We start from the raw sequence: 23920 nt of genomic DNA, 5'->3' as shown, positions 1-23920 counted from the left end.
CTTTTTCCATGACTGATTTTCATAGAATGTTCATCTGTTCAAGATTATAGACCAATAATAATGAGAAAATGTTCCATTTCGTGTAGTTTGAATGTGTTTTTTTTTTTTAATATATAATATATTTAATATAATATATAACTCAGACCATTTTGCATGTATTTTCACCAAATTTGTAATGCATTCTGGGATTAAGAACAAGAAATAATTGTGACTGCATTTTAGAAAATCCTACACATTGGGAATCTGCTTAAAATGGTAGCAGCTCATTAGATTTGGAACAAATGGTAAGTATTAATAAGAAAATGCTTCAGTAAAGTTTTAAATTATCATTATGGGTTATCCAGGAATCCCTCCTTTGTCTTGTGCTTCTGGGTTAGATTAGCTTTAGGATTTAAAGTTTGGTCATTTCCAGATGCCAGTTCTACAAAGACATGTCCCTCTTGTCTAAACTAAACAGGAAGTGAACAAACGGGCTGCAGTGGAAGATTATTGACACTTGAGTTGCTCCTTCACACTTGGAGCAGAACGATAAGGTTGACCACAGTCACTCCCAAACTGATCCTCTCACGCTCTCGATTGCATTTAATGGCAAACTTCCAGGAATTACCAGCCAAGAGCTTCAAGCCATTGAGATGTCAAGAACGTGAAGGACTGAACGATGTTAAATACTGCAGGAAAAACTCATTCTCACACTGATAAGGTGGGCAACTTCACACTGTGTAAATTACATTTGTCGTAAATTAATGGGATTTGAAATGCCAGCCTTGAACTCGATGCTCTTTTGCCATTCGTTCATCACTATTTTATAACTAATTCAATGGTAAAGTTATATCATAAATACATACATTTAAAAAACACGCTATGTCTAAACTAATATTAAGTGACATACCTTTTATACACAATATTGTCTGTTTTTGCACTATACAGCCAACGAAAAAAGTTCCAAACAGAGTCAATGATTCTTTGTTTTGAATCAGTTGTCAATGATTCAGTGACCCATTCATGAAGACATTCTTGTGCTTTGTTTCTGAATGAATCAGCCGTTTTGAACAAATCGGTTGAATGAATGAATCAATGACTGGCTCATTAAGACAGTGACTTGCTGCCAACTACTTGCAGTTTTAGTTTCACATTTACAGTATCATTTCATTTACTCCCAATATTTCATATTTTATTCAACACACTGAACCAGTTATTCCTACAAACGGTCTTTTCAGTTATACAGAAATGAACAAAGTTCTTGTTTAATGAAAGCACCACAGTTTATATTCTGTAGCCGCCTCTGCACAATAGTATATTAATTACATTATTTCAAAACAGGAAAAATCACTCTCTCTCTCTGCCCCTTTTAACTTGAAACTGAGAAATGAATGTTTTAAAAGGATGCATATGGATTCTTTTCCACATTTGCTTTGGGCTGTAAAAGCCGCAGAGTTTAGCAGTTTTTCCACCTCTCTTCATCAGCGGAACGGACAGATGGGAAGAAGACCCGTGCTGACCAACGCTTTTCACTCTCATTTTGTTACTGAGAGCACAGATGCACAGTCAATCCAAGATGGAGCACTTTGCCCAGACCATCAGCCCCTCAGTACATTTGGAAGAACAAACTGTAATAGCCTCGGCCATAATTCCCATGAAGCATTTTGAGGCCTGTGAGGAGATCTGTTCCTGCCAAAGTGGTGTGGAACAGGAGGCCGGGGGGTTCGGTGGGGGAGATATCCAATTGCTTGAGTGAAAACAGTGACAAATTCAAGCTTTTTGTGACTTCAGGCCTGGCACAACACCACTGACCACAGACACAGGATAAGGCCCTTCAGAAGATCTGTGCACTAAAAACCAAGCACTGACATTAATGTTTGCTTATATTTACAGTACAATATTAACTCATTGCATATACAGTACTTTATTGGTTTAAAATAATATGTGAAACAGTGGCTTTTCACACTGCGCTAAACTTTGTTGTTCTAAACCCCGCTTTTATTCCCAGTAGAGGAAGGTTTCACACCTATAATTTAGCATCGCTTTTAACCCAGGGTTAATCCTGCATTGCCCTGCCAAACGTGTACAGTGTGAATCCATGCCGTGTTACAGTGTTCTACCTAGATGCTTGGCAACTATCAACCAATTGCTTTTGTACAGTCACAGAAAATCATTTCGATATTTGAGGGGAAAAGAGAAAAAAAATTTTTTGATTTCGATTAAAACCGTTTCATGCCTACCTTTATAGTCCAAAAATTCCATGCAGGAAAAACATGATAGTACAATACAATAGGATAGAGATGTTATGTAAACAGGTTGTGTGCTGCATTCTTTCAATCAATAACACAGACACCGTAAAATATGCAAATGAAAACATTAACCCATTGTTTTATGAAAGGTCACCAAATGAATATTAATTGTTAACCGCAGCTAAATTATGAGCAGTGTGAAACATGAAATAAAATAACCTTGGATTTCATTTACCAGGGGGCTTAGAATGACCTGGCCTGGGTTAACTATTTAAGTGTGAAAAGCACTTTTAAAAGTTAATATGTTAAATTGTTGTCACTTAACTTAACAATGTTGCTTGATTAATTTAGTGGCATCTAGTTAGAATGTCAGAAATATTATCATTTCTGACCGTTTCTCATTTATTTTGTATTTTTAATGCAGTTTTTTTTTTACCTACACAAATAGCATGTGAAAACTTTATGCAATATTGAAATGTTTCCAAGATAAGCATGCAAATAAAGGTTTAAGTATGATCTCGCTATGCTGAATATTTAATTGTGCAATATTATTTTATTTATTTTTACTTTATTTTTAATTCAATTCTGCATAATGGAACTTTTGACCATTTGATCAAACAAGTTAAAGTTACGACATATCAGCATTGCATTGTGGGATTTGGCTTGTATATTTCACATTTTAGCAAATGTATTAAGTCATCTGGGTATTCTATGCATGCAGAAGATCCACATATAAAAATCGCATGAGTAGTAAGCCATTCTGAGCATACACCCACTGATATTTTAACATTTTTAAAAAATGCATGCAGCTATAAAGCATTAAACGGGTTCCTTTTATACCTTTCATTGCTCATGAAACTTTTGTGAAATTTCCTTTTCTCCAACTCATCGACCAGTGCTCTGAACGGCCGGATAAAGAGATACGGTATCTATTGTAACGGCAGCAGAGCGCTGTACACTTCCTCCTCGGGAGGAAACACTGGTTGTAAATGTCGCCTGTTGACATGTGTTGCTAACACAGGCGTTTAGTGCTGGGCAGTGGTCAACTTTGATCCTTTATCACAAGACAACCAGACCCAAACACCCTACAATTACTGCAGAGCCAGTCGGGCCGGACAGAACCCCTCACAGCCTCAACAGGAAGCAGAATCGCTGAAACAATGAACGACTGCAGCCAGGAACACCACAACCTCCTGCTCTCACAGACACACATCCACAAAAAAACGCTCAAAATGCCTCAGAAGGTATTCCAAGGTCACATAATACATCACATCCCCTATTAATTGTTTCTTAATAAATATTAAACTCACTTTTTTTATTTTATTAATTGTAAATCACTTTGATTTGAGCAGATGTTTTTATAAAAGACTTGGGAATATTGTTTGAGCTGATTTTTCATGGCATCCTGTTAGTCTTCTGTAAAATCCCTTTAACAAACAAAAGCCACTCCCTCAGTGACATCACTGGCCAGGAAGTGACATGGTTTTGGAGGGAAACAACAGTACTAGTGAGTATAAGCCATGGATCAGATTATTCACTGTGATATTTTGTGGTGTTACTTGTTTTGTGTCATTATATACTCTATCCTGGTTGATCAAACTACAGAGTTCACATTATGGTTATGTTTAGCTGTGTATTTCCATCCTTTCCTAGCATCATTTTTGTAAACAGTCAAGTTCTAATGAATAAGGTTTAAGTGTCTGAGACTGACCAGAGCATATAAAACTGCTTTCTGTAGATTACCAGCATATTTATATTTTAAAATACACTGAATTCAGTATGGCAATGTATTAGAGGAATGATCTAATGATCTCAGTTTGGTCTAAGAACTGTTGTATTCCAAAATAAGGCAAAGACTCAAGGTTTTATATTGTTGGAGCTATACCAGCTGGCTGGATACCTTCAGTGTTGTGCTTTGACAAGAATATGGAAGGGAGATGGAAGGAAACAATTTTTGGAAATGTTCCTTGAGTGAGGTTTGAGAAGATATCCAGAAGAAAGTCAGGGGTGAAAAGTAGTATAGTTCTTCCTTTAGGCCATTGACATTTGCTGGAGAATGTTCATAAGATCATATCTGACTAATGTAGGCATTTATTCCAAAAAAAAAGAAGATAAAAATTAGTTGTTGTTTTTTTTACTAATTTCTTTTATTTTAAAGTAATTTATTTCATTTTATTAACCCATGAAATGAATTGTAGGTTTTTGAGTCGTTTTCATTTCCTTTTATCCATTTACCATCCAATGACTCCCTCATGGAATAAATCAAGATTTATTTTTAAATTTGATTTTCAAATAATAAATGCATTGAGAAATGGAAGAAAATGGTTGTAAAACTAAACTATGACATTTTTTTAGCACAAAAGCCTTGGCTAACGTTATAAGTGCACCTCAGGGAAAAAAGCACAATGATTTTAAAAAAGTGTAAGATATAAGTAAGAGCGTCAAACTTTACTTTAACTGCAGAAATGAGCTGGTAAATGCCACTGGTCATAATGTGGGAGCAACAGAATGCACTGACCAATCAATACGCTTCACATTTTACCCAGTCGCCACTGTTTGCTCTTTTGGAAAAAAGTATTTCCATATGAGGGCTTTGAAGGCCACCTTTTGAACTTTCACATTCTCAAGATTTTCAGATCTCACTTTTCAATTATGCATGCTTTAACCTTTCATGCTCTCCTGTGCAAATCAGTGTCAGTTCTCTGTAATCTGTTTCTTACACAATCTGATGGCTTTAAAACTAATCATTGCATTAAATAATGCTTGATTTAGACAATGTGGTTATCAATCATGAGTGGGCCTAGAACACACAGAGTGTAATGTGATCAAACCTGAACCTCTGACGGACAGAATATACGTGTTGGTGTTTGTGTGTAATCTGTTGAGGGGATTATGTTTTACCCGAGCAGCAACCTTCCGGTCTCTCTTGCAATTCATTGACTCCCAAAAGGGAGTCAATACCATAGACTCCCCATGTTAAAAGCAGAAAAAAATGTTTACAGCCTGATACAAAAAGTGGATTTGGTCTATATAGCTAATTTTGCCCTACATGACAACTGTGAGGGGGGTGAATTTTTTATAACTCATCAATTTAAATTATATTAAACCTTAAAGTTCTGCATAATTAAGGGCGTGGCCACTTGAGTGACATGCTTTCACCACCGTCGAGCTAGATGGGCATGGCTTCAGCAACCAGCTCCCGCCTCTTTGCCCATTTTCGATTATCCAGGAGTGACGCGCGGTGAATCGCTGCCAAGATGGCGATGGCCCGCTCTGCCCACTTTGAGCTTCAAAAATGCTCTTCAGGAGTCTACTGGTGACGTCACGGACACTACGTCCATATTTTTATACAGTCTGTGGTTTTACCACACTGTCACAGTAAAAGCATGCTGGTACTCTAAGCATCACAGTCACATGCAGAAATCCTGTTGGCTGAATACACCAGACATATATGGAAGGCAGACAGGGCCAAAAGTCTTTAAACATAACCAGTGGTGGACGAAGTACACAAATCAAGTACTTGAGTAAAAGTACAGATACGTATAATAAAATAATTCTCCAGTAAAAGTAAAAGTACTCCTTTTTCAATTTTACTCAAGTGAAAGTACAAAAGTACTCGATTTTTTTATGTACTTAAGTAAAAAAGTACAGATAGATAGATTTATTTTGCAATTTTATATAGGCTGGCTACTTAATTTTATATTAGCACATATTTTTTATAATTAATCCTACTGCTCAAAATACCTGGAATTTTCTCAAAATAACCCACTACATGGAGTCAAGATATATTTTTGTTGTTGATATGGACTACGCTGACAAGAGTGATGTAGTAATGTTCACTGTGAAGCTTACACTGCGATGTACCTGAGAGAAAACAGATTTGTGACCCTGGACCACAAAAACCATAAGGGTCAATTTTTTGAAATTGAGATTTAGGCATCATCCGAAAGCTGATTAAATAAGCTTTCCATTGATGTTTTGTTTGTTAGGAAAGGGATGATATCTATTGGAAAATCTGGAATCTGAGGGTGCAAAAAAATCAAAACATTGAGAAAATCACCTTTAAACTTGACCTAAATGAATTCTTAGCATATTACTAATCAAAAAATAAGTTTTGATATATTTACAGTAGGAAATTTAGAAAATATCTTCATGGAACATGATCTTTACTTAATATCCTAATGATTTTTGCCATAAAAGAAAAATTTATCATTTTGACTCATACAATGTATTTTTGGCTATTGCTACAAATATACCCCAGCGACTGAAGACTGCTTTTGTGCTCCAGGGTCACATTTGATCATCAGATTTTCACCAGTAAGAAAAAAAAAGTGTTTTAAAATTTGTTGTTTTGCAGAACATCACAGTTATATATGGCATGAGAATAAGGCCTGAAGTTAGAAAGAACATTTTCTCAAACCTTGTCTGTGGTGTAAAAACACTCCTGGCCAAATACTCCCAGAGGGCATCACTTCCCACTTTGATAATTACTGTAGTTACCATGTTCTGAACATCACAGCCTTTCTTTTTCCCCAGATATAATATATCTAGGTGATTGAATAAAAATATTTGGACTTTATTTTTAAAAATAACCTCAACTTAGCACCAGCAAGCTTGTTAGCTAGACAGTTAGCATCAGCTACCAATATTTACTTATTTTCAGTATGGTTATGAATAAACATTCATATCTGTCTACTTGGGTGGTTAATTCAAACAATATAAACGTTTATACACTTTAAACAATATAAAAACAGACGTCACATAGGGATAAATGTGTAACATTTTAATACAACTGTTAATGTTATGGCAGCGGGAATTTGAACGTGCATTAGTTATTTTATTTAATCTGTGTTAATTTAATGTTTTGTTTTTTTGACCTAAGAGGCACAGATGCTGATGTGTTTGCATTCAAGCATTTCAGTGGGCTTAAATAGATCACCCTTTACAGAAGATTTAGTTCACAAACAACTGACAATTTTGACCTAAATATGATTTTCAGTTACAATAATTAATCTCAAAATTCGACATTAGTAACTTACTTTTAGAAGAATCAGTCGCGCGCGCTCACAAGATCTCCCGGTTGTGAATTGAGTTCACTAGAGACTTGCACTAAACGGTTCATTTGAATCAGTGAGTTGTCGACTCTAGAACAGCTGCAATCAGATCATTCTAATTCGTGAATGAATCGTTTGGTGCGATTTGCGAAGCGATTTAAAAGTTCATTGAAAAAAATCAGTTCGTTCTTGAATCAGACACAGCAACTACATGTCATATCAAATGAAGAATAACAATATGTTTTATGAAATGCAAGTGAAGTAAAAAGTACGATCGTATACTTTGGAATGTAATGAAGTAAAAGTAAAAGTTACTTAAAATAAAACTACTCCAGTAAAGTACAGATACTTGAAAAATGTACTTAAGTACAGTAACGAAGTAAAGCTACTCCGTTACTGTCCACCACTAAACATAACGCTTAAAAATGTGAGCGTATCAGTATGCAATATGCTGCAATAATTTAAAGGAATTAATGCGTGGGTAAATCTGCTTAAAAAAAAAAAGTATAACACATTCTAATATGACCAGAATGTGTGTGTTGTGTGTGTGTTGAGAAACACATTTAAATTTGTTGTCTAAACATCATCTGCATCTTTACAGGTACTAAAGAAAACTGATCCCCTAAAATTACCAGAATGTGCATGTCTACAAATACAAAAGAAACACGTTAAAAATAGTGGCGTTAAGACGGACTAACAGTGCATGTTGACACCAACAAATTTCACACAAGTTTTGGCCCTGTCTGCCTTCCATAGACATGTCATATCACTGTGTTTGCCAAGTTAAATATATACTGATCTGAAAACAGATATTGATATGAATTGATAGACAGTGAGTTTTAAGGTTTGTTTATTTATATAAAGATACATGCATCTGCACTAACTCCAGATATTGTGTGGATTTGTCTCCTTAATTGAAACCCCTAATATTATGCTATGCTTTATCATGAAAACACCCCAAAGTGCTTCAAGCAAATCATATTAACACGCACATTTTAATAATTCCAGCTGAATGTGTGTATATGTGTATGTGTTGCAGCAGGATTTCATAGGGTAGCGTCTTCTTATGACACACTAAGATTAACCATGGGATTTTCGCAGGCCGCGGGAGGTGTGTGGGGGCCATGCGGGATTAAATTAGGCACACAGGGGCTTATGGGAACCGAAGGACAGCGCAGGCACTGATACCACACAGCTCACCTGAGCGAGCGTGTCCTTGAGAGATAGGAGTCTGTAATCCCTGTGCCTCCGCTGGGAACGCCGGGAATGCGCCGTGAATTCATGCATCAGGCTTAAGGTCACACTCGCTCACTCCAGTCAATGCTGGATTTGCTGTATGTGCATCTACATACACAAGTGAAGTGACTGACAGGTGAGTAAATAGTTAATTATGCGGACATTAGTCTGCATGTTCAACAACAATGCCATTTCTAATCTGATTGGCTAACTTCTAGGACATGAGTTAATGGAATCAAATCTTTGAAAGATACTAAAAGATTGAGGCACCCTACTTATTCATAAGTTCCCTAGTTATTCATAAGCAGATATCTGTCTGCTAAGTTATTTCTGTAAAATATATTTTGGACTAAAAGAAATTCTAATAATTTTTCAGTAGTTTCTTTATTTTCATTGTACTATAATCAATTGAATATTTTTATTTTTCCCTAAAATCGATGTATAAAAAAGGTAAAGATAAGCTTAAAGCTTAAAATGTCTTAAATTCTTAAAATGATTGTCAAAATAGCAACAATTGCTGTCTATCAAGTTTTCATATGTCCTTGCTGAGGAAAGGGACATGTTATGCTGGACAATTAATTGGTATTTTTATTGTGGTGTAATTTAGGGTTATAAATGTTAGATAAAAATCTAAAAAGTTTAAAAATCTAAAATAAAAACTAAAATAAAATATATAAGCTAAATATAAAATGTATAATATGCATAATATATAAAAAATACATTATATATATTATATTTCTTATATTAAGAAAATTACTAAAATGTAATTAAAATTAAAATCAAAAATATAAAATATTTCTATGTAGTTCCTATACTAAAAAATTAAAACCTTAAGCATAAAAACTATATAGGCATAAAATATATATAAACATGACTCAAACCACACAAAACTAAATTTAAAATGAAAACAGAAAATATTAAATGTTTCTATGCAGTTGCTAAACTTAAAAAAAACAACAACAAAAAAAACAACATCTAAAACATAATAGATGTAAAAATTATGAAAATGACCAAAAACACACAAAATGACTCAAATGTAACTAAAATGAAAATGTAGGCAGAAATATATTTTTAAATATTACCGAAAACTATAATAGTATATCAATGATAGTAAAATAACACTGTTATAATCTTTTTGACATTTACTCAGTCCTGTTAAACATGTGTGACCATGTTAAAATGAATTTCTGCAGATTTTCCCCTAGAATAAGTGTATAAAATGCCAAAAGTATATCTGGGCATGGTTATCAGTGATAAACTGTCTCAAAATCTTAAAATGATTTAATGAAGTATAAGTATGGGTAGTTTGTGATAAATGGGGTCTCAGATCTGTTAAAGAAAAATCTAAGGTGCCCTTTAAGTTCATTAACTTAACTATTGACCCTTTGATCTAAAAATGTCAGCCTCCTCAAGTTCCCCATGAGGGGGATTTCACTGTGGTTGGCAAATTTGATTTTTTATTTTCCCCCTTTCGATACAGAACTAGCCTTCCTGTGCTCCCCTGGGCGAGGAGGAAACTTTGGGGCCGAAGCGATTGCTGCCGTTTGAAGCCGCCGGGCCCTCATTCCCATCGCCGGGCTTCAAAGACGATCTGGCCACAGATGCACCGTTAACCTGGAGATTTAAACAAGGTCTTTGCAAGTTCTTCTCATATCTAAAACATCTATCAGCATGTGATACATTGCACCAGGGTATTTGTGACCTTTTCTCTGGAGATGAAAGCCCCATCACACGCTTTCATCTAAAGTAGCTGCGCTCTCAAGATTTGAAGCCTTGTCGCATTGTATTTTTGAGTCTCTGGACAGGAGAGTGACGTCCTAACATCTCGACTTTAAAGGCAAATGAAAATGTCACACATAGGAACAATTGCTGTTCATAAAGTTTTCATAAATGTCACTGCTAAGGAAAGAAGAAACTAATGATGGACAATTAACTGACTTGGATTAATAGGCTTTTTGTAAACATGCATTTAATTCACTAGATATTTACATTTTCTGTAAACACGTGATTGTTTTTCTGTGCAAAACATGATGCTACACATAATACTATAGAGTGCAGCTATGTTTTTGAAAAAAGGCTGCATTTATCTGATAAAAAAACAGTAATATTGTAAAATATTATTATTATTTTAAATAACTGTTTTCTATTTTAGTATATTTTAAAATGTAATTTATTCCTGTGATGTAAAGCTGAATTTTCATCAGTCTTCAGTGTCACATGAGTCTTCAGAAATCATTCTAATATGCTGATTTACTTCTGATGTTGAAAACAGCTGTGTGGCTTCATATTTTTGTGGAAACTGATACACAATTTTTTTTTTTTTTTTTTTTTTTATGAGGGTTACATATTTCCTCAAATGTCTAATGCATAGTGTGATTCCAGGGACCAAACTAATTAATTATTTAATTAAAATTAATATTTTTGTTCTAAATTGAACTAACAAATTAAAAATATAAATATTTTATTTTATTTTATTTTATTTTATTTTATTTTATTAATTTAAACCATTATATAATGCTTAAACAGTTTTATTTTAACATCACTGAAATACTCATATAGTTTCTATTAATATTTGAATAAGTTTCTATTTTATATAATTATTTTTATTTTAGTTAATAGTTTTGTTTTGTTTTTATAATTGTTATTATTTTTCTATATATTTTTATTAATTTATTTAATTCATATTTATATTTACTTAATTAAATAAATCAATTTTTTATTTAATTTAATTTAATTCAAAAAAAATTTAATTTAAAACAAAACACAAAAAAAAAAAATATTTTTTATATAGTTTTAGTTAATTATACTAAACCTGTGCTTAACATATCAGTAGTAGATGAATACATATGAAAATATATGAATTATATAGCTAATTTTGGATTGGATGGAACTATTATTTCATTATTGAATGAAATAGAAGTATATTTATTGGATAAAAATTAGCACTGAGCTCACTGATATGCCTCCTGAAATTGACTTTTCAAGAATGACACATGCAATGCAGACTTAGAAGTTGGCCAAGACGTCTTAAAAGACAGCATGAGTGGTGTTAGGAGCATAGAATCAGACTGTCTCAACTTTTAACTTTTACTCACAAGAGTCTTTCCTGAAGTCCGTATTAAAATTAGCCCCTAACTTCTCTCTGTCTCTGTCTCTTGTGTAAAATCTTCTCTAGTTTCTCGTTGTGTAACTCCAGAGAGACTAGCCGCACACTCTCTAATTTATTTATCTCACAAAAATGCCCTTCCTTCACATCCCAAGTGGATTTCTATAAAAACCTCATGAATACCCCCTTTTATTTTTATTTATGGGCCAGGCTTTTATAATTGAATAGTAATTAATACTGTCATTCTCCAGCCCCGGCTCCGTTCTTTACATAGACGCTTGCAGGTGATGAATGGGGCCCATCTATTACGCTACCTAACAAGGGCCGGTTCCTCACGACGCTCCTGATTAAAGGATCATTCCTCCGCGCTCATTTTCACACAAAAAAAGACCGGCTCTCAATTTAATTTCGGAATTGCCCTCGATAATGTCGGACCGTTCTCTGGCAACCTGACCACTCAGTAAAATAGATCTCTTGTAAGATTCATAATAGATGAAGAAGAATAGAGACCATTAATAAAACTGATAACTTCATTTAGGCATTGTGAATTCAGGAGCATTTTACCAGAGGGCCCCCATTACTTTTTATTGTATTTAAAGGAGATATAATTAATGTCCGTGATCAGTGAAATTCCGAAATACCTTGACAGAGCAGGTAATTATGGGTATGACTGATACTCTAATATTCACTTCTGCTCTGTTCTGTAATGTTTCCTTTTAATTGCTTCTCAGAATGACATCACGGTAAATAATGTGAGGCTTAAATGCTGATGTACTCAACACGGAAACAAATAATACCATTAGGAGAGGAATATATGCACTGCCATTTTCTGCATTAACATTTTACCTGAATGGACAGTTAGTATCAAAAATGAAACGCATATATTAGATTAGATTAGATTAGATTCAACTTTATTGTCACTGCACATGTAAGGTACAAGGCAGCGAAATGCAGTTAGCATCTAACCAGAAGTGCAATAAGCAGTAAGTACAGAATATACAAGGTCTACAATATGTACAATAACTATACAGATAAGTATTATGGACAAAATTTACAGATTTTAAATACTATCAGCATGATATACAGATAGGTGTACTATGAACATATTATACAGATGAATATGTGAAGTGTATGTACACTATAGGCAGAACTATGAACATATGAACAATTTAAACTATTGCAATGGAAAGTAAAGTGCATAGAAAATATTCAGTGTGCAATGGATTATTCAGTGTTCCTGGATGAACAGACAGTAGTGCAAGTAATAGCAAGTTTGTTGTTTTTGCTTGTTGTAAATAAATAAATAAATAAATCAGTCAGATGTAGTGATGAAGTGGGGGAGGAGTCTGTGTGTATGGTGTGGGGGGTGTCAGAGGGCAGAGTTCAGCAAGGAGACAGCTGTAGGGAAAAAGCTGTTCCTGGATCTGCTGGTCCTTGTCCGGAGGCTCCTGAAGCACCTCACGGAGGGCAGGAGGTTAAACAGTCTATGGTCAGGGTGAGAGGAGTCCTTAAGAATGCTGCGAGCTCGACGTACACAGCGTTTCCTCTGGATGTCCTCAATAGCAGGAAGTGGTGTCCCTGTGATGCGTTGGGCAGTTTTCACCACCCTCTGCAGTGCTTTGCGGTCAGCCACCGTGCAGTTTCCATACCAGACTGTGATGCAGCTGGTCAGGATGCTCTCGATCGCACACCGGTAAAAGTTCACCACTATTGCTGAAGACAGCTGGTTCTTCTTCAGTGTCCTGAGGAAGAAGAGGCGTTGCTGAGCCTTCTTGACCAGGCTGGAGGTGTTTGTGGTATATATATATACATATATATATTACCTGAATGGAGTCTTTTTGTCACTAGTGGCACAGAGAATTATTTGGATTAATTAACATTTTGAATTGGCTTTTATTTTCACATTTTCAATTTCGTTTAATGTTAGTACTGCAATTTACTTCAGTTAGCTGCTGATTTTCATTTGTTTTAATTTTAATTAACAACAAAAACCTTGCCAGTTGCATTTTCACTGTTTTTTCCTACTTTTTTGTTTGTTTGTTTGTTTGTTTAAATCCTTTTTACATGCATATTGGAAGTTTTTATACAATATTATGTCAAATAAACCAGATCTGGGTTGTTTAAATGAAGCTCTGTATAGCTGACCTTTAGCTAAGTGTACTTTGGTCCGTCTAAAAATGACCTATAGAAGATCCTGTTATAAACCTGAACAACTTGGAAGGCATTGAATAATTTGGATGAATTCAGTGCCAATTTAATAAGTTAAAGATTGGCTGGTTATATCAGCATTTAGTGCCTGCTAGATGCCACAACTACACCATGTGGGCAAAAAAAGGATCAGTAACACTTTATGTATAATGCATTATGTTCATAATGTACCTTGTAAAGCATTAAATATTTTCATAAATAATTGTAAACAAAGCAAAAATATATTATTTGCATATTTCTGAATTTTTTTTCTTGTGTGTTTTAAAGCCCATATGCTTTCTGAAGGTGCACCATGGAATAAATAAATATTATAACGTATTATAACTGTGGTCAGAATTAAGAGACATCAGTGCATTATAAGGTGCATTACAAGGCATAATTAATACATTAAATAGATTTTTATAATGCATTATAATATAAAGACGTCATGTAAAGTGTTTCTATCACTGTAAAAAAATATTCATATACTGAAATACTGAAAATAATTTTTTGTACACTTTAAAAAAAAAAGCTCTAAATAAAACAAAGATTTATTTTATTTAACCAGGAAACCAGGAAAATCGCATTACGATAGTACAGTCTCTTCTTCCAGAGAGATTATTGAAGTACATTTTACAAGAAAATGCTATTTTAGTTTTTGTAAAATTTCACCCTTAATTTGATGTTAATGTTCTTTGTAATTGTGAAATTTACTAGCAATTTCTATGTGAAATAGAAATGTGAAAAATTTTCCTACACCATTAACATTGCATATTTTCCCATTTACAGCCATATAAAAGTATTGACATATTTAGAAAAAAATACATTGTGTTGCAAGCAACATAAATTACGCATAAAGTATTATGTTGTAGTAGAACTGTTTACCATTTAAGGTTTTTTATTATTATTATAATCGTGTTCATAAACCTGTGACAAATACATTGCATCACATGACATTTACGGCTCAGGTGACTGGTTAAAAATAAAGCAATGTAGAACCTATCAGCCAATCAGAATCCTCCTATCACTCCAGAGCAGAAGAAGGACAGAAACACACATTAACCTGACAGACAAGTCAGACCACGAAGAGCTGAACGCACATCAAAACACTGTGTCTCACTGGCAGGGGGCCATTTTGCTTCTATTGTTCTCAACCATCCTCCAAATCTCTCTCTCACACACACACACACACACACACACACACTGTATCGACTGTGTAATGACAGCATTAACGCAGGCAGCATGGGCAGCTCCGACGAACTAAAAGCCACCACTTGTCTTTGCGTTTTCAGCTTGAGTGTTTCGTCTCTGCTGATTATTTTGCAGTTTGTTTCCCTGCTTGGGCTTCTGAAGTGAGGTGTGAGCCACCGAGACAATGAACACCTTATGTTCCGCTCCACCTGTTCACTGACAGGCAGTCGAGCAGGTGTGTGTGTGTGTGTGTGTGTGTGTGTGTGTGTGTGTGTGTGTGTGTGTGTGTGTGTGTTGTAGGAAACATGCAGAGCGGGTTCCCAGGTGACAACACACTGACACATATACACAAGCACAACACAGACGCATGCACAAACACACACACACACACACTGGCACACTTTTAACATCTCAATTTAACCTGATTTATACACAAACTGGAGCATGTTAAAATAAGGGCCTGCTCTTGTCATTTCGTGGTTTAAATGCGACATCTTTCTATACACAGTACACTATCATTTGAGGTCAGTGAAACTCTTTTTTTAAAGAAACGAATACTTTTATTCAGCTAGGATGCCTTAAATTGACCAAAAGTGACAGTAGAGACATTTATAATATAAAAAAAATAAATAAAATAAAATACAAATCTGAAGCAGCACAACTGTTTTCAACATAGATTATAATCAGAAATGTTTCCTGAGCAGCAAATTTAGCATATTAGAATGATTCCTGAAGACGTATGACACTGAAGACTGGAGTAATTTGCACAGGAACAAATAATTTTTTAAATGTTCAATTAGAAAAATGCAATATTTCGCAATATTACTGTTTTTACTGCCTTCTTTTTTATTTCCATTACTTAAAATAAAATAAATGCTAGAAAGAGAGCATATAATTATTTTAAATATAATAATGCAATATAAAAATTCAAAAATGTTAATACAAACTGTAACAGTATCTCAATGACGTTAAAATAGCAGTATAGTGTATATTCTGTATGCAGGTACGCAAATGCATATGCGAATGCTTGGCCACCGTATTGCAAGTTGCATTTACGTAAAAGTGTGTGTCTCTGAACTCAAAGGTGATGGAGTGTCCTGCAAATATCTGTGCTATAAAAATGGATGTGCTTTTATTCAGGTAGCTATAGACATGTTGAGTTTAACTAACTTGCTTGGGCGAGATTCTATAGTTGATTTAAAAGAGAAAACCTGACTGTAGAAGGCGGCAATTCATGCTAACATTAACTTTAGCACCCCTTGTGGCTACACTGAGAATGCAAAGCGCACATGCATTGCTTTATGAATCATGGCTGATGTTCAAGCTAATATTCTCCTACTTTTGAAAGTAATACAGATTTTGTGGATTTTTAACTTTCAATATCCAACGCCGCAGGAACAAAGCCTTCCTGATTAAAAACGCAGTCAGTGTGTTGTTTGACGGCTTTTCACTGTAATTTTATGACGTGACCCCTCCTGTTAAGTGAGCTATTAGCACCTAACTGTCCATTTAATACACATAACCAGCGCAGCAGCTCGCAGAAAGCTTCATTAAGAAAGCATGTTTGGGCTAGCAAAAACACTACACAGATATAAAAAGAGAAGTAATTACTGGAAATTAGCTGAACATCTGCTTGTGGTTTTGGGTTACCCTGAGATTAATTAAATGAAATATGGAGATTTCTGGTGTGTGTTTTTTCCATTAAACAGTGATGCTGCAGTGTGGCCACATTGAAATGCTGAGATGAGATTTTGAAGCTCTTGCTGTTTTGTGAACTGCAGCTGGACAGAGGTAGTTTTGGCAAGCCCTCACACCACTGACCTGAAGTGGATCTCCACAGATTTAACAACTGTACTCGAGATATGTGATGGAATTGATCTTTAACATCTAAAAGTAATCTGTCAATGTTGATTAAAGGAATGGTTCCCCCAAAAATGACAAATTTGCTGAAAAATGACACCCTCAGGCCATCCAAGATGTAGATGAGTTTGTTTCTTAATTAGATTTGGATAAATTCAGCATTTCATCACTTGCTCACCAATGGATTCTCTGCAGTGAATGGGTGCCGTCAGAATGAAAGTCCATGCAGTTGATAAAAACATCACAATAATCCACACCAAGTGAAAAGTGGCATATTTGTAAGAAACAAATCAATTATAAAATAACTTTAAACCATTGCTTCTGGCCTAAAAAGAATCTCATTCTGACGGCACCCATTTTGGGATGAACTTTAAATTAGTTTCATCCCACTATATAAAAAACACAATCTAAACATCAAGTTCGTCAAATAGAAAACTTGTGTTCTATTATTTGCACTAACATCTGATGAAATTGGATGTTTGTTTAACACATACATTATTGGATTTTTTTTTTTTTAATTACACTTTATATGCTAATTACTGTAGCTACACACCATCTGCAGGTAATCACTTCCATTTAAGCTGGTTTCAAATACTTTAAAATCCTGAATATTGAAACCATTATTACAACTGGAATGCATATTGTCTAAAAAATATATCTTACAGCTGACACTGCCCACATCATGTAGACACCACAAAACTGTTCATGTGCTACCAAATAAAAAAACACAAAAGAAAGAAAAACTACTTTGGATTTTGTATTTAATTATGTGTTTTGACTGCAGATGCACTGCAAAAAAAAATATTTTCTTACTCCGTATTTCTTCTTGTTTCGTACAAATCTAAACATTCTTAAATCAAGCTGCAATTACTGGAGAAACAAAAATGCATAACAAAAGATTACATAAATCTTGTTTGCTAATATATATATTATAAAATTAGTGATTCAATGATTAAAACAAGGGCAAAAAATAGAAAAACAAGATTGTTTTCCCTTTGAATTAAGTTTAATATTCTTGCATTGGCAGTATGAACTCACTTAATTTTGATAAATTTTTTCAGAAAACAAGACTTGTAAAGGAAAATTATTTAGTATTTTTTTCTGGAAATAAGAACAAAAAATTCTAAGGAAAACGTTTTTATTTTTGGTTTTCTATTTTTCTTGTTTTAAACAAATATTAATCATATGTTATCTTATGTAATTTTGTTTATCAAGTAAAAATATATTGATTAAAGAGTGTTTTGATAATTGTACTGGAAAACGAGACAAAAACATTAGCAAGAATAGAACTATTAATTAACACACATGCAGGTCAGTCTGGATTAATTCTCATTAAGCTCTTCATATCTCGTCAGGATGAAGCACAAAGAGGCGTTTGCTCTTTCGAAACAAACCTACATCCCTCCTCCACCCCTGTGTCAGTTGTCTGTTTTTCTTTGTGTCATCCGGGCAAAGTCTACCAGTTGTCATGGCTTTGCGTTTCGAGTGTCTATCACCGGTTCCTAGCCGCGTTCCTCTGAGAGAGAGGACGCTGTTCTGACCGGAGAATACAGCTATAAACACGGTGACATTTCCATAATAAGCTATACGGTAATGACTGGCTAAACTATAACGGGAGTTTATGATGTCAGTAGGAAATGAGAGGCAAAGTGCACGAGTTTGAAATAAAGGCATGTGGCGTTTCGGAAGCAGAGACGGAGAGAGATAGAGGGGGGTGGAGCTCTTTTCCACCAGCCATCATCCCAGATAATAAGCGGGGAGGTTGGCCCAGTGGTGGGGCTGTCACACACACACACACACACACACACACACACACACACATTCACGCACAGATGAAGGCCAAGCTGAGCTGAGAAGCCCAGGCATGTCCCAGTGGCGCTGATGGAGCCATCAGCTGCTGGTGTGACAGGTGCCCCCTCGTCCCCGCGCAGAGGTGATCATTTTCTGCCGCTGCATAATGGACCATTGTTCTGCGCTACAGACCCCCCTTCCTGTTGTTTCGCTCGCGCGCTCTCTTTGTCTCTTGCTGCCTTTAAATCATGTGGAATTATTGTATTTACGAGCACACATGAGCGCCACCAAAATAGCGTAATTACCGTTGGGCAACTCGAGACTTTTGCTGCATTCAGGTGCACATGGTAAACGCCTACTTTGGAGATGGAGCTATTCGTTGGCATTTATATTCATCTCAATGTCAGCTGCTTGGCTGGCGCACAATGTTCAAAACGTGTCTGTTATGTCAGGAACTAAAGCATGGTCATGTTAACCAGATAATCAGGGTTATTATAGTTAACTAAAACTAAAAGCATAAAAACACACACGTTTTTGCTATACTTAAAACAAAAATATCTGAAATTAAATTACATAAAATAAAGAACTTTGTTTTATTTCAGCTGGTTGCCAAGGCAACGTTTCTAATTTTTTATTTAGTTTAACTTCTGGTGCTAAAATAACTAAGGGGGCCTTTGCACGACACCATTTTCAACTAAAAACAGAAAACATTTATGCGTTTTGGTTGTTCATTTACACAATAATGGTGTTTTAGGGGCATAAAAAAATGCAAACTTTTGAGAACGGGTTTCAAAGTTCAAGTTTTTTAAAATTATGTTCTTATTGCCTCTGTGCAAACTACAAAAATGCAGATTTGTGAAAACGGTGACGTCATGCACCTGAATTGTATGTGTTCACTCGAAAGGTACAGTGTTTCTTTAAAGGTGACATCGCCAACTACTGGCCGGGCATGCATATTACAGCATTTTAGTCGTTTTCGTGCATCTGTGTAAATAGGGATCATTTTGACAATGTTGTTGTCTGTATGGTAAAGATTTTTCCATTTTCAGAATTTCACTGTTGTGTAAATGTACCCTATAACACATACATAAAACGAATAAAAACTATATAGATATTTAAAACTATACATAATAAAAATGATAAAAAAACAATCAAAATTGCTATAACTTTAAAAAACAAAATGAAATGGAAAAAATAAAAATAAAAAGTAATCTAGAATAAAATCTACCTTATGTGTTGTGTGTGTGTATATATATATACTATATATATATATATATATACTATATATATATATATATATATATATATACCTTCACACAACAGTACATTCTGGTTCCGCAATCTGATTTGGCTGATAGGAGTGCGATATTAGAGTCAACAGAGCTCTCGACCTCTTCAAATACTTAAAAATAACACTAAATTCAGAAAAAAAATTCATAAAAAAAATAGAATATTCAACGGATGCCCAAATCCACAATAGTTTTAAAAATAATACTGTTTTGTGTCACGAAATGCAGTAAAAAAATTGTTTTTTAGGCGAGAATATGCTTGCTTGGACGTCAAATATGCGGTTTGTTAATGAAGATAACGTCTGTTTGAAAATTTGCTTCAACGTTTTCGGAGACGTGAGCTCCAGCAGCCGTTCAGCACTCATTACACCCGCCGAGAGCGCCTCACCACAGCCAGATCTTCTGGAATTTACAGCTGGTTCTGATGTCTCTATAGTGGTTAAACATGAGATATAATTAGTTTTGAGTAAATCTAATGGCCAGTCTTTGGTCTCATTAAACTATTATTTGTTCCAGAGCAAATAGTTTTCGCAAAATCTTATCATGTTTATGTAAATTCAGTGCTGTATACAGTATATCGTGCTGCCTTTGTACGGATGACTGGATTGCCTAGCAACTTTTATAATGGTTGTTGTTCATTAAATATGATTATTCAATAAATAATATTTTATATAAATAATAATAGTATTAACGTTCCTTCGTTACTAGCTCTAAAGTGACGTTTTGGAATAAGTAACGGATCTTAAGCTCAACTGTTAAACTGTCAACTTTAGATTTTAAAAATATGCCTAAATAAATAGTTCTTCACAAAATATTTCACACACTAAAGACACTCCAAATTTTATTATAATTTAAAATACAGACTCGTACCGTCAAACTGTTGTATAAACGCAATATCACACTTGTAGAAGTGAGATATGGCTGTATATCGGCATGCTATGATTACCTACAGCCGAATCACAGCCATATCGATTTTTTATTTTAAAGACATCTTGTAAATGTGATCATTCCAACATGACTTGCTAAAACAATCATTTCACTTCAAATGTGCAACTTTTGCGCTTTATTTTATTGCAAAGCTTTAAAAAAAAGTAGTTTTTCTTAGTAAGTCAAAAAGAAAGAATAATTGAAGTGCTTTTATTGTACCAAGTAAATAAACTGCATTCTTGTGTCATCTCACTTTACTAAAATCTCATGTTACAGAACATGCAACCCACCAAACCCGTTACACGTGCTGCCTTCATGTCATCTCATCAATGCAGTGCATTTCAACAAGACTAAAAAGGATAAAGCAACAGTTCCATAACTAATTTTTACTCTTCCTTTTGTTGTGTAGGTCTAAAATAAAAATGATTTAATTAATATCTTTTTTTTTTTTAATTCCAAGTCCCAACCTCATAAGTACAGTAGGAACTTCCCAAGAGGACTGTGTCTCTTTTCACCTTGTTTGTGGAGCAGCACCCCGTTACATTCTGCTGCGACCGTCTGAAGTTGTTTGCTGGCGTAATGCTCACATAAAACACACGTGGCAGATGGTGATGCTGAAATGTTGCAGCAGGATTTCTTTGGCTCGCAGGAACACAGAAGCTCTCAGCCACTCATGTCGGATATCAGTAGTCAGGTGAATAGATGAAGCAATTTGTGGGGGTGCGAAGGCGTACTGAAAGAGCGGAGGATGAGATGAGGATGAGAGAAGGTGGAGACAGGCGGGTGGGAAGGTGATGTGATGGTCTGGGGTGAGAGATGCTTCCCTGGGGGAAGGGTGAGAGGCAGGCGGATCACAGGAAGTCCACAGGGGAGCAGATCTAGGGATGTGTCAGGATTCAGGCTCCCGCTCCAAACCCCTTCATCCAGATTTCTGTGCCAGAATCCTCCATCTCTGAGAGCTCGTACAGAGATACATGCACATCAGATCTTTCTGAAATCCATGTATCCTCGCTTGCTTTCTGCATTTCCTTCATGTATATTTATTTATAATAGAATTTCAAATCTGCTTCTGCATCTTACAGATAGTTTAAGTACTACTTGCATTCTATTTGAAAAAATCTATTTGAAAATCACAATGCATTTTCTCCTTGATTTTTTTTTCTTCCAGAATTTCAGTTCTAATTTTAGAAACAGTATAAAATCAATAACTTTTTGTAAATGTTTCACAAAAATATATACATCTGGTATGTAACACCCTCACCCTCTCAGATGGATAAAATCCCACAAGTATATTTCTTGTTTGAATATCATATATATATATATATATGTTATGTTGATATATCTTATATCATTTACGTAAAAACATATATATATATATATATATATATATATATATATATATATCTTATATCATTTACGTGAAAACATGTCACATTACAGAATTAAAATGGGTTGCAGGTGCTATTTTAAGTTGACTTTGATGTTATTACCTAAATTGCTAAACCATAAAATTGTATTTAAAAACTGTATTTAAAGATGAAAAGCCTAATAAAATGTTGCCTTGGTTGTAATCTAAAATAAAATATTTTTAAGTTGAAGTATAAAATTACTAAAATTAAAATATAAAATAAATTACAATAGTAAAAAACAAGAACTAACAGAAATGAAGCAAAAATACTAAAATAATACTGATTAAAATAATCCAGATTTGTACAGTTTTTTTTATGGATGGTCTCCTACATCAGGCTGTGATACTACAGGTTATGATACTAATCATAACGATGGTGATTTTATTGTATTCTAGAGAGTAAACTAAATAAAAAAATAAAAAATATATTAAAAAAACAGAAAAGCATTGCATGTTGTTTTCTAACAAATAGCTCAATTTGAACTTGGAAATTAAAATAGTCATCATTATCCTTAAAATATTACAATTTATTTATTTTTAGTATTTATTTTTTAATATTTAATTAAGTTTTTTTCTGATTTCATATTCAGACCTGTGAAGCAGCTGAATATCTTATGTTAAGTTTTAATGCAACTAATTTTATTCAATATCTTATGAACATAATTCAGCATGGGTGTCGCTATTTGATTCTTATGGGTGTTCTAGTACCTAAAATGATTATTATAAGTGAATCAAAACTAGCAAATTCATTGCATTCCCTTCATGACTTGCCCCACAGGAAGCAGAAGCGTCAGAAAACCGTCCGTGTCTCTTTCAGACGCGACACCTGAGCAGAAGGTCACCAAGCAGATGAACTGAAGAGGCAGGCCGTCCTCATCCCAGCATCTCTCCATCACCGCCTGTCGATTCTACCTATATTGTGTCCCACTTCATAATGGCTTCCAAGAGTATTCATTTGCTGAAGAGTCTCACATACCTGGGATTCGTGAGAGCGTCACTTCAGATTCACTCTTTCTTCGGCACTCATTCTGCACTTTATTACACTGAAACGCTTCTGACCCTGGCTATAATTCCCATTCTATTTCAAGGAGAGCATTGCAATAAAGCACAAATATGGGGGGGAGTGAAATCCAGTGGGGTCCTGGATTGTGAATGTCAGAGCGAGCAAACAGAGGGGGATGGGCTGGAGAGAAGAAAGAGAAAAACCGCAAGAACAGAGAAAGGGAGAGCGTGTGATGGCTTACTGTGAATATTTTCACGCCTCTTGTGTTCTATCTGTGTTATCACAGCGTTTGACTCGCCTCTTGACGTGTCAGTCTCGACTTCAAAAGAATCCAGGCACCAGCCTTTCACCCCCCACTATATATGCTTCGGAATCGCTTCTGGGATTGAATTAGGGCAAATCCATTATACAGTTGCCATGGAGACCAAGGCACAAATGCTGATAAAGTGTGTGTGTGTGTGTGTGTGTGTGTGTGTGTGTGACAGACTGCATTGTGTGTGTGTGTGCATTTTTTTTCTCGCCAAATAGGCTCGATGAAACAGACTGCATGCATGCGTGCCACATTCCATGCAGAATGACAGTGAAACTTCCTGTGTGTGTGTGTGTGTGTGTGTGTGTGTGCGTGTGTTTGCCATGAAAG

At 34.9% G+C, this 23920-nt stretch overlaps 1 long non-coding RNA gene across 1 annotated transcript; it reads left to right on the top strand.

Moving 5' to 3' along the window:
- The first annotated feature begins 3698 nt into the window (after positions 1 to 3698).
- LOC122138759 lies at positions 3699 to 23725 on the top strand. Its single transcript, XR_006155783.1, has 4 exons — positions 3699 to 3735; positions 8384 to 8654; positions 9999 to 10149; positions 23056 to 23725. It is a non-coding gene; the product is annotated as an uncharacterized LOC122138759 (long non-coding RNA).
- Positions 23726 to 23920: the final 195 nt, after the last annotated feature.

Source organism: Cyprinus carpio, chromosome B10, assembly GCF_018340385.1.
Source record: "Cyprinus carpio isolate SPL01 chromosome B10, ASM1834038v1, whole genome shotgun sequence".
NCBI lineage: Eukaryota > Metazoa > Chordata > Actinopteri > Cypriniformes > Cyprinidae > Cyprinus > Cyprinus carpio.
The sequence above is the reverse complement of the archived record's forward strand: the minus strand, read 5'-3'. Positions and strand labels throughout refer to the sequence as shown.